Source organism: Rhea americana, unplaced genomic scaffold, assembly GCF_003343005.1.
Source record: "Rhea americana isolate MKP2758 unplaced genomic scaffold, rheAme1 scaffold_128, whole genome shotgun sequence".
Lineage (NCBI taxonomy): Eukaryota > Metazoa > Chordata > Aves > Rheiformes > Rheidae > Rhea > Rhea americana.
Window position 1 is genome coordinate 2,630,763 of NW_028185350.1, and position 11,153 is coordinate 2,641,915.

General features: G+C 44.2%; 1 long non-coding RNA gene across 1 annotated transcript in view; it reads left to right on the forward strand.

The window, feature by feature from the left end:
- Window positions 1–10,744, forward strand: part of LOC146600134 (uncharacterized) — a 13,227-nt gene extending 2,483 nt beyond the window's left edge. Inside the window, exons 2-3 of the long non-coding RNA XR_014898368.1 lie at window positions 4,824–4,912; window positions 10,032–10,744. This is a non-coding gene — a long non-coding RNA (uncharacterized LOC146600134). The remainder of the gene's footprint in view (window positions 1–4,823; window positions 4,913–10,031) is intronic.
- Window positions 10,745–11,153: the final 409 nt, after the last annotated feature.

Here is an 11,153-nt window from a genome sequence, read left to right on the forward strand (position 1 = left end):
AAAAAAAAAAAAAAAAAGAAGTCTTGATGAATTTGCTAGGCGGATTCCACCAGCTGCCCTGAGGGCAGGGGAGTTTGGGCGGAGACTTGGGATGATTCCTGCCTGCTGCCGGTGGGTCTCGTGCGAAAGCATCTAGCGCTGCATGTAGCAGCCTTCTTGCACGGCCTGATGGCATCTTCCGCAGTGAGGTGATTTGGGGGCCGCTGACCCGGGGCACATCCCTCAGGCACCCAGATAAAATCCTGCAGAGCACATACTGGAACTCAACCAGTTGTTGCTGTGTGACCTTCTCTGTCCCTKTTTCATACTTGTGGTGCTTAAAAGATCATGTTTATCCTGCTGTAACATTAGTGACTTAATTAGAGCTGAATTTGGTCCTACTGCCTCTGAACATGAGCAGCTTCCATCAAGTCATCTAAAGCATCAGATCTAGTTTCTTCTCTCTCTCAGTACTGGTGGCATCTGGTTTCATTTTCCATCTTTCCGAAGAGAGCTCACTTTTCCCCACATTTCAGCATGTGCCTGCTGTATGTCAGCACCCAGGGCTGCCTGGGTCTCAGTGCCAAGCCAAGCAGCRCTTCTCCAGCAGGCAAAGCACGTGATTACGGAGAGGCAGAATGGGAGATGCACCACGAATCGGAGTTGCGGACTGCACGTAGCTTAAAACTAGCATCCACTTATGGTCAGAAAKCCACGCCAGAACCAGTTAAGTTTTTTCCCCGTGTAGGATGTGTAGAGGTGGCAAAGTTTTCATCCTGTTATTTTTCGCAGAGCATGACTCCTCTTCGCTGGTATCGTAACAGGCACCGTTCTCCGGGTGCTGTTACTGCGGGAAGAGCGGGACTAGCAGCGGGGACGGTGCTCCCAGTGCCGTCACTCAGTGGCTGGTCCTGTCTGCGTGACGTAACCATTTATTTCTAAATATGCTGACACTGGAAGTTTTCTATGTTTCGGTGATTTCTATGTTTTCAAGAGATTGATTGATCCTTTTGACTTCTCCCTTCTCTCTCGCTCTCCCCACTTGGCCAAAACAAAACTCCCTCAGCTTTGTGGAAAGCAGAGGGACAGCTATTAGAGTAGAAGTTATGAAGTTCTTTTTGTAGGCCTACAAAAAAAGCATAWGATGATGATTTTGAGTGTTTATTGGATTCCTCTAAAACATACTTTCAACTTCAGTGCTCAACATTTTTACGTACATACTGCTATGTGTCRTAGACATTAATGAAAACAGTCTAAAATCATTTTATTTAGTTAATTTACTTAAATCATACATATTGAGCTCTATTATTTATCTTTTATTTTGGGGACTTGCAGCAGGCAGGTATTTCTCTGTAAGCATGAGAGCAAGACACTTAATTTGTCTTTTAAATGGTGTCTGARACTCTCATGGTATCGCCCTAGAGTGAAGCTTGTTCTTCAATGAAACTACAAGAGTTAATAACATGGATGCAGAGCTCCTGCTCCCATTCCCTCCTACTCCACCCCCTGCTTTCCAAGAGAAAGATCCATAGTGACAAACACAGAAAATACTCCATGTGCAGGACATATAATAAACCTTAAAACCAGTTCTTTAGCAAGTCTTTTACACATTATAGCTTTATACAGGAGAAGATGTTCAGAGGACAGGATATAAGTAAATTTARATTAAGTAATGGACTTAAGGCCTTCCGATGCCAGCAGAGTATCTTTCTGGCTGTCAGGGCTGTGTAACCGTGTCACCAATATCCAGTCTGATGTTTTCTTTATTATTATTCATAAGCTCCTATTCTTAACAGCAATCAAACTCTTCAGGCTGTGCTGTCGCGGGGATTATCACACTTGCAGGGTGGTTGAAGTCACTTCGCCTCRAGTCTTCTGCCTCCGAAGAGTGCCCAGGGCTAATCACTGTGAAATGTGACGTCTGTCATGTCTTCTTCTTCAAGTGTGTGAGGCAGGCCTGTCATTCACTAAAAGCCTTTAAATCTGTTATTACATGGTAATCCTTGTGCATCGGGCTTCCAAATAAGAAATTGGTGGAGCCCGGCAAGGTATGGCTCAGCCTTAGTTTGCATAATTCCCACAATGCAAGACAACTTGCTCTCCCTTCTGAAATTATTAATAAGCAATAAGAATATTATATAAGCTTGCATCTTTTTTTAAACCATGATAATTTCAAATGCTATTATAATTAGGACAAAGATGAGAGTTTGAGCCGGGGGAGGGAACGGAAAAAGGATTAAACTGATCTCCACCATGACGTTAGAAGATTGCTTTGACTGTTATATCCTAGTTTGGACAATAATGGATATACTATAGACACATGGAGAGGAAAATAGACAATTTATTTAGAAGTATTAATCCTTTTCATCCTGGAATAGTATCCATTGCCGTAAATAGGATCACAGCTTTCTCATCTACTTGCATTCTGATAACTGGCCCTGCAGAAAAAGCCTGAAAAGCAATATATGCTTGTGTTGCATCCTGATGATTATCAGCTCAGTACTGAGTTGGATAAAGCAGAGAAAAATGTTCCGTTGCCGAGAATGCCTTTGTTTAAGCCCGAATGGCTGCGAGCTTGAGCGCTCCCTCTGACTGCGACTGCAGGGCTCTCCCGTGGCGAGAGGCTTGGCCTCTCGAGTAACGGCTCAAGCTGTAACGTGTCGGATGTGATATTTTCGTGGAGGAGGTTTAGTATCTGGGTTTGAGCAGGCAGGATTTGCTGGGGAAGGAAAAGCAAGTGAAAGTATGGTTGTAACTATTAGGGCYGCTTACTTGTGAATACAGAAGATTTAAAAAGTCACTTGTCAGAATCATTTTCCCTCTAACTCTGCAGCAGCCCTCGGATATGAGCGTGTTCCTGATGTTCCCCCTCACTCACATGCGCGAACACGGGCAGGCAGGCGGGAGGAGGCAGCTGCACTGACACACTATGGGGTTTGCAAGAACATGATGGCAATTTAGCAGAACGATTAAAAGATTGCAAACATTTATTAATAGCTTTGCTGCTGCAGCAGCTTTGCCGGAGAAGCCTTGCTTCCTCAGGGATGCGCTTACCTCCTGCCCATTCCCTTTCCGAGCTTTAGAAATTGGAGAGTCAGTTTTGTACTCAATTTAAATTTAAAGCTATAGAGGCATACAATCATGCAGACAACTTTATTCCACTACCACGGGGTAAAATAAATAAATAAATAAATCAGTGTGAGAAAGAAACAAATAGAAGACATACAAAGCAAAAAGAAAGGGTTTTACCCTTCCAGCATTGCTTGGCCTTTCTTCTCCCTCCCTATGGTCCTCTCCGGTCGTCTCCRTGCCCTTCTTTCCCTGCTCCTTTTCCTCTCCTGTGGGACAGAGCGATCCAGCACATTGCACTAGATTCAAATGTGCATCTACAATATCTCTTTGATATTGTGCAACACAATCAGTGACAGTCAGGTACCAACACAATATTGGAGAAGATCTGCTAAAAGGTCTGAAATCTGGAGCAAAATCAGTTCCCTTGGATTCTCCTGACCATGCTGTTGTCTCTTCAGATTTTTTTCCCTTCAAACACTGAGGAAGGGGAGGGGGTGAAGATTAAAAAAAGAAAGAAAGAAAAGAAAATTAAAAAATGGGTGGGAGGGAAGAAAAGTACAATTGGCTGAACAAGAAATCACCTTAGACTTAGTGGCTGATCCTGCTGAGCAGCAGTAAGCACTGTAAATGAGATGGGCAATTCTGGTGTTGAGTGCCTAGCATCTGAGAGATTTTTATCCCACAGAGCAGATGATAGTGACTGGCTGGTGTAAGTTTGCAGCAGGAGGAGATCTATCCTACGCAGATGGTGACCTCCTCCATACTCCCATCCACAGTGGAATAATCAGTTTCTTGCACACTTTTAAGCTGGGCCCTGGTTCTGAGACAAATTGGAAYGTCTGAACGGTCTCAGAGGAATGCATTTTTTTCTGCTAAGCAACAATAACAGCAGATACAACTGCTTGCACCCCTGTGGTTATCCTGAATCACTGCTGTAATTAGGTGGGATGGATGACAGCACGCCTCGGCCACGGCTTTTCCCGTACAGCGTGGCCAAGCGACTGCAAGTGCCGCTGGGCATCAGCAGCTACCTSTGCTTGACTGACTAGTTCCTTCAGGGCAATTTTTCATCTCTTCATACACACAATCTAACCGTACCACTTGGCAATTTTTAAAAATGCCATTGCATAATCACTGCATCTCTGCTTAATGCAGTAGAAGAGGCAGAAGGGAAAGGGAGGTGGATCCARTGGATCAGAAAGAGAAAGAATATGATGGGGGAAGGATGCAGGGAAGAAAGGAGAAAGCCAGCTGCACTGCGCGGTCCTGCGTAGTTCCTGCCTGAGCCCAGCATGCTCCGTTTCTGTGCGTTGCAGTACACTTTGGGTGGGTTTGGCTCTTTCTGAACTGTTTCCCCTATTCCTTGAAGTTTTCAGTTAAAATATTTCCTCCTTCGTCTTTCTAGTGCTGTGCCCGTTTTGGAATTTGACGAGCCTGAATTTGTTTCAAGTGCAAGGGTTGGAGCTTATGGAAAAGATCTGAGTATCTCTGTAAATTTCTGTACTGTGCTCTGCACGGCATGACCTAGGAGAACACTCAGCCTGAGTGAAGGATAGCCCCTACAGAAACCTTCCTTGCTTGGGATATTTAAAGTCTGTATAAAGTCCCAGAAAGCTTGTCAGACAGCTTCTATGGCCTTAAAAAGGACTCCTTTTCTAGGGAATAATTCCTTGTGTAATTCTGGTCTAAAAGAACAGAGTTTCCACATGTAGTTTTAGTTGGTGCCGTGAATGCATTTGGGCTAATTGCTTTATGCTCTTTCCTCATTTCAGAGCTGGAATTTCCCATGCCTGGAGCAGCCAAGGAATGACCTCGATCAGGATGAAGCCGRCCTGGAGGTTGGAGAGGTACCTGGTCTCAGGTAAGAAGGGATATAGATAAGATCCCACGAACACCAGTTCAAAAGGGAAAACTACTTGCAGAGGTATTTTTTTCATTTCTTTTCTGAAGAYGCTGGACTGGCCTTTCCAGATGGCAGCAGCTAAGTAACTGTAGCTGCTCTGTCAAAGTCCTCATCCTTTCCTGGCAGTACTTTTGCATTGTTTTCAATATCTTTAGTTTCCAAGGTTGTTGTATGCAATAGCAAGAAGATGCAAGAACATTATACCTTTGAGGCAATTAAGACACCTATTAGTGGAATTATATTGGGTTTTCTGTGGCCTGAAAGGCCTTTTGGGGATGTATTAGCCTTTACAAATATTTAAAGCAAGAGATTTTATTTTTTTCATAATTTCCCCTGCTCTCACCACAACCTCAGCGCTCACTGAGGCTCTTGCCTCACATTTACCTTATTGGGAATTTGTTGCTAACCTTCTAATTAATAGAAAGTATATTGTACTTCCCAAGTATTGGACCCACCATCCTCTCTGTCGAGGACGAGTCAGAGTAAAGCCTCTGCTATTGGTACATTCTCCCTGTGTCAGGCCACGTGCTCCCTCCAGGTACACTGGCCATATCTCTTGAAGTAGAATTGTATGATTGCAAATTAGTGAAGAATTTGCTTTCTTATATACACAGAGATATCTCTCTGTGTCCTGCACCTTGGCTAGTATATCTGAGTTTGAGCAGCAAATAACAGGCCTACAGCTATGGCTAAATTAAACTGCTCTGGGATCCAAACACAACAAGGACCAAAGTTTTAAGTTTCTGAGTTGATAAATGGAGCAGAGGAATGAACATTTTAAAGATTTTAAATATAATYTATTTAATTAGACAATAAAAAATCCTAGACTGTTAAGAAATCCATCAAATTCCAGAAGTTCACCTGTTCTGTCCTTCTCCCATCATTATAGAAAGATCAAGGTGTGAAATGGATGGTGAGGTACTGACCTTTATGGTTTACTGTGTTAGCCATCACACAACACTGGAGCTGGAGTCAGCACTCAGGAACAGCCCAGTAAACCCTTGAGACACAATTAGTCTGCAGCTGTACAACCTTTGTAAAGTTTGGATTCCCCAGAAAGGCWAAGGAACATAGTGGCTGATAGCAATGGTCTACATATTTTCTAAGTGTGAGATCTGGAAATGAGAGAAGGGGTGGTGAGCCTCTCTCTGCTGCACAGTGAGAAGCAAGGAGGTGAGGATCTTCTTTTATTTTTTTCCACTGGAATGGGAACAAGGCAAGAGAAAATAGAAACTTCTTTGTGTTCTTGTTAGAAAACAGAGAAGAAGYAATAATGAGAAAAGCAGGCTTTTGAGACCACTGGGAGGAGAGATTATAAGTGCTAGCAGAAAGGAGAATTGTCCCTTCTAGGTGCCTGGTGCTAATAAATAACTTTCTAGGTGCTGAGCAGAGGGGTAGAAAGGAGGGCAGGGGATTTTCACATTTCTGGTTCTTATCTGGAGTAAGTCCCTTCTGTTTAGAGAAAAAAAAAATCTCTTTAGAGATAAAATATTCCCAGACAACATGAATGTAAAACAGTCTAAATGATGAGGTTGCACATGGTGAACTTGTACAATTTTGAAGTCTGTCGGTTTTAAAACTCTATCAGAACAAAGTCATTAACATTTAACAGAGGATGCTTAGTTGATTTGATGATGAATTAAAAACTGGAGGGAAAATGGAAAGGCAGCTAATGTAAAACTGCATCATCCTGCTGCCTTCATCAAGACAACACTGTAACACCTCTGCTGGTAGCAAAACCCTGCCAGCCTTTGTCATCGTTCTGCATCACAGCATGACCCACAAGCACATTACATTCCCTTTGCCGTCACATAGTGTAGCACCAGGGATCGCTTGCAGAACGATAGTTGCCCATATTGCTAGGGAACATTGCTGTTTTCTGTGCTACTGAGCACTGAGAAACTGAGGGAGTCGAAGYACATAGCTCTGTTTCTTCTGTTTGTGTGGGTCATCATCATCCTTACCAGTTTTTATTCCTAATAATAGCTTTGCTTGATTTTTCTTTTTCAAGATAATACTTACTTGCAGAGGTTTGGCTTCAGCTGAACTATAAGATATTTTTGTTTGCCTCTCCRGATGTCCTCACTCTCTGTGGTCGGTAGCTTACTTTCTCACATAATACTGGATTGAGCCACCTGCCACAGCCATCAAACTTTGTTTATGAAAAACATACCGGAATCACTTTGATCACGGTATCTTAAACTCTCCATTTGAGAGAAGTGTAGCACCATAAGATTTCCTCCCTCCCCATCTCCATATCTTGCTTTTTTATAACAGTAATACCAGCTTCCAGATCCTGYCTGTGCTGTGAGATCAACTTTCTGTTCTCTTCCTTACCTGATATTCTTTTCCTTCCTTTTAACTCAGTATTTCTTTGAATTCTTTTCTCCCACTGTAAGTATTCACCCCCAATCCTTCAAATCTTTGCTAATCACAAGGAATTGCCTACACTGCAGATATCTGCGATCTTGGCAAGGGCTTGTGCTTTACTTGCTTACATAGATTTTTATCCTAAAGTTCACAAAACATACATCCTTACCATCTGAGGCTTGAGATTGGACACGATTCAGTAGAGCTCCATTTGCCCCTGAGTAAAGCCTACATGGGCAAAGCGAACAATTGCTGGAATCCCTTTTCCTCAGACACCTCACATCTACGGGAGCTCAGGAAATCACGGGGGGGGACACTGTCCTCTCCTGCAACAGAACTAGAAAAGAGCTATAGCAGCCTGCTGGCTCCATGTGTTGTCCTGATCAGAAGAGGACACAGGTCCTGGATGGATTTCCTTCCCAGCAGAATAAGCAAATCTAAATGTGGCTTTTCTTACTGTAATTCCGTCTGCTTTCCTCGCAGGGGATTCAGAGGTGTGCCGAGTAGTGAGAGAATAGTGTCTCAGGCCATCTGATGGTTGCTGCGCCCGTTCACTGGCCTTATGTTGGCAAGTCTTGGAAAAGAGAAGTTCTTTGTAAAGAGCATGAGAGTCACTTTCCAAGGTGTTTGGTCTTCTCCATAATGAACCACTGAGGGGTTAGAAGTTGCAGCTGACAACYAGTGAGGCATGGATCCTGGGACGGGCAGAGGGGGCTGAAGGGCCGGTGTCTGTTTCTAAACTTTCTTAGAGGATTTTACGTTGTTTGCAACGCAACGTGGCTTTTGGGTGTTTATGAGTAATGAGTAGTGCTAKTTTGTTTAGTGTCCCTGTCCCCCAAGGCCACTGCCCTTTGAGAGAGAACAGCGTGTACCACGGCTTTTGGCAGCCACGCTCCCAACCTGACGCAGTCGGTTTGGGGGGGCCACGGCGCCGGCAGAGATGACTCATTCCGCCTCAGTGGCTCATTGAGGAGCTGCAGGGAGAAGCTATTTATAACTAGACCTTTCAGGTTCAGCGCAGCAGCATCTTCAGCAGGAGGAGGGCAACAGGGATGGGGATGGCGCGCACAGCTTTGGAGTTACAAATTACCCCGCCACGCTCCATGTTGTCCCTAGAGCCAGCCCCTTTCCCAAGCCTTTTGCTCAGCTGTCTGGGTGCTCTGGTCTCAGCTTAAGATGCTGCCGATAACTCTTCAGTTCCTCAAAGAGCAGAGAGATCACTGTCACTGTCATCAGCGTGCACAAAGTACAGGCTCTTTCTACTCTAGTTACTAAGCTAACTATTGCCAATTCTCTCTCACCCATGACCATGGCATTAGCACCTTGCCTTTTCTTTTTGCCTGCCTGTGTTTGCCCCGGCTTGTCGTTAAGACAAGCTCTTTTCATGGGTGTTTTCAAACAGACATGTTGCCAGCAAATCCCACCTAAACCTCCTGAGGTTTCTCTTGTGTAGCAGTTAGCGCTATAATTTATAAATCTGTAGTTGTTTTTCTGATCTTTCCAWGGACTCATTTCATCTTTAGGTGCTTCAGTGACTCCGTATGTAAAGCAGAGATAATGATACCCCCTGGGTTAAGCACAGTGTGATCTACAGCTATGAAACACCATCTAAGTGGTAGTATTATTACCAGAGAGAGTCGCAGAACAATAGGAAATCATATTACACAGCAGTAGAGGACAGCATGTGTAGAAGAAAATATTTACTATGAACACGTACCTCTTTGTGTCTAGGTAATTATGGCCCTTATCTTGAAGCACATTAGTATATATCAGAATTACTGAATTTTATGTTAAACTAAACTTATTCAGGGTGTCTGTTCTCTTAAAAGGCTTTTGAATTCAAAGCCACATGACATCAGGGATCCTGCTGCGTGAACGTTTACCTTGTTCTTCCTTCACCATGTGCTTTAATAAAACCCATGCAGCAGTCAGAGGGCTCTTGGCTCCCATCATTCTGTAGGCTCCTTCCCATAGGTTAAATGCTTCATATTTGGCTCTTCATCTTCTCGTTTCCTTCTCTCCACTTCTTTCTTCCTATCCCTACTGCTGCTAAGCAAACTATTSGTGTTTCGCAGTATGTGACCAGTGCACGGTTTGATGAATATGAAATCTCAGCTGATCCTTAAGGCCAGTTAGCAGACCCACAGGTTTCTTTAGTGTTTTCTCTTCTGGCTATCCTGCATCACTACACAATGAACCCAGAGGCATATTGGCTTTTTTTTTTTAACAGTATATTGTGTTTATCGTCTTCATACAGATACTATAGCATGAATAGTTCACTTGTCTTTGGTTTTGGCAGTTTATTAAAGGGGCAGTCTACCCTGCGTGAAACCAAGCAGTACTGTGAGGATCATTTCTTTCTCAAAGGCCAATTATAAGACTGTGAATACTTGTAAATGTGAGATGTTCCTTGTATGCTTTCGCTAATAGTCTGGGTTGTAGCTGGCCACTGCACAGCAGCCCCAAGGGTCCCAAGCTGCTACCTTTTTTTCTGAATCTGATTTTCATTTTGAAAAAAAAGGAGACTTCTGGCTGTTGTGGTTGCAAATAAACCTCTGAAATATCAACAAAATATTGCCAATATATTTGTATTAATTTTGAGAGAACAGACCATACTTCAGTTGCGTGGACTGTCATGTAGATACGTAGTGGTTGCCAATATCATGTCAGCTTTGCACCTTGATTCTTTCTTCAACAAATTTTACAGAGTTGATAAAATGGTACCTAGAGCTGCTGGTTTATCCTGTCAGCAGCTGCCTTGTCTCCATCGCCTTTGGTGCCCTCGGCATCCGTGAGCTCCCACTTGCCGTAGGAAGCGTAGCCCGCTCCCCCGCTCGTCTCACCGCCTCTCCTGTGCCGGAGGCTGACGACACTCCTGGGCAGACCCCTGAAGTGGGATCCCAGCGATGGGCACTCTGCGGCCTGGGAGTCTGCCGGGAGATGCATCCCACGCCGTCTCCGAGATCCCAGAACTGAAAGCGCCGGGAGGGGAAACTGAGAGTACGTGTACTTGTCAGGGACTAAAAGGGATTTACCTCCCTGCAATTCCAATTGCTTGTTTTGTATCTGGGGAAAATCCCTTTTGACAGCCCAGGCAGAGAGCTTCTAATTCCTGTCTCTGGCTCATTTTTCACTTCAGTCCCTCAGCGAAAGGATTTTAATGCTTGATGGATTCAAACAAAATTATTTCTGTTCCTGTGGCTTTGCAAAAGCCTCTAGGGTGTGTGTGTGTGCGCGCGCAGAGGAGGACGGATGGGGCTTGTTTTCGTTATGTTCCAATAAACCTCCTCTCCAAGGGAAACGTACTTCATTTCTTCATTTAGGACTTTCCTGCTGATGATTCCTCCTATGYTGGGCTTCTGGCTCTTGGATCACGGCAGTACCATAAAAGATTTGCTGTTCCTTGGRTTAACTGATGCCATGTTCCAGATTAGCGTTTCTGCTGCTAATGGGGATRCAAATAGTATGAGTGGAGTATGCATCCAGGAACAGCACTAGGGTGGGGAGGATAACGGCGCGGAAACTTGCGTCTTGCTGGGCTCTAGCTGGGAATGAGGCACCACCGYGGGCGAGGAGACGAGGTTGGCGATTGAAGCCTCGTCCGTGCAATCAGCAGCCTTTACCACAGACGTTTTGTTTGAATGTGTGCACGGTTTACGATATTGTTATTCTAATGGAGAAGTATTGCTTTTTATTACAATTTCCAGGCTCTCCTACCAGCAGAAATCACTGTAGGGAGCAATGCAAGGACTCTGCTTGCATAATATTCTGTAATCAGCCAGAATTTCACTTGCTTAGCCGCCATGTGTTTGTGCTGCACTTCTTCCAC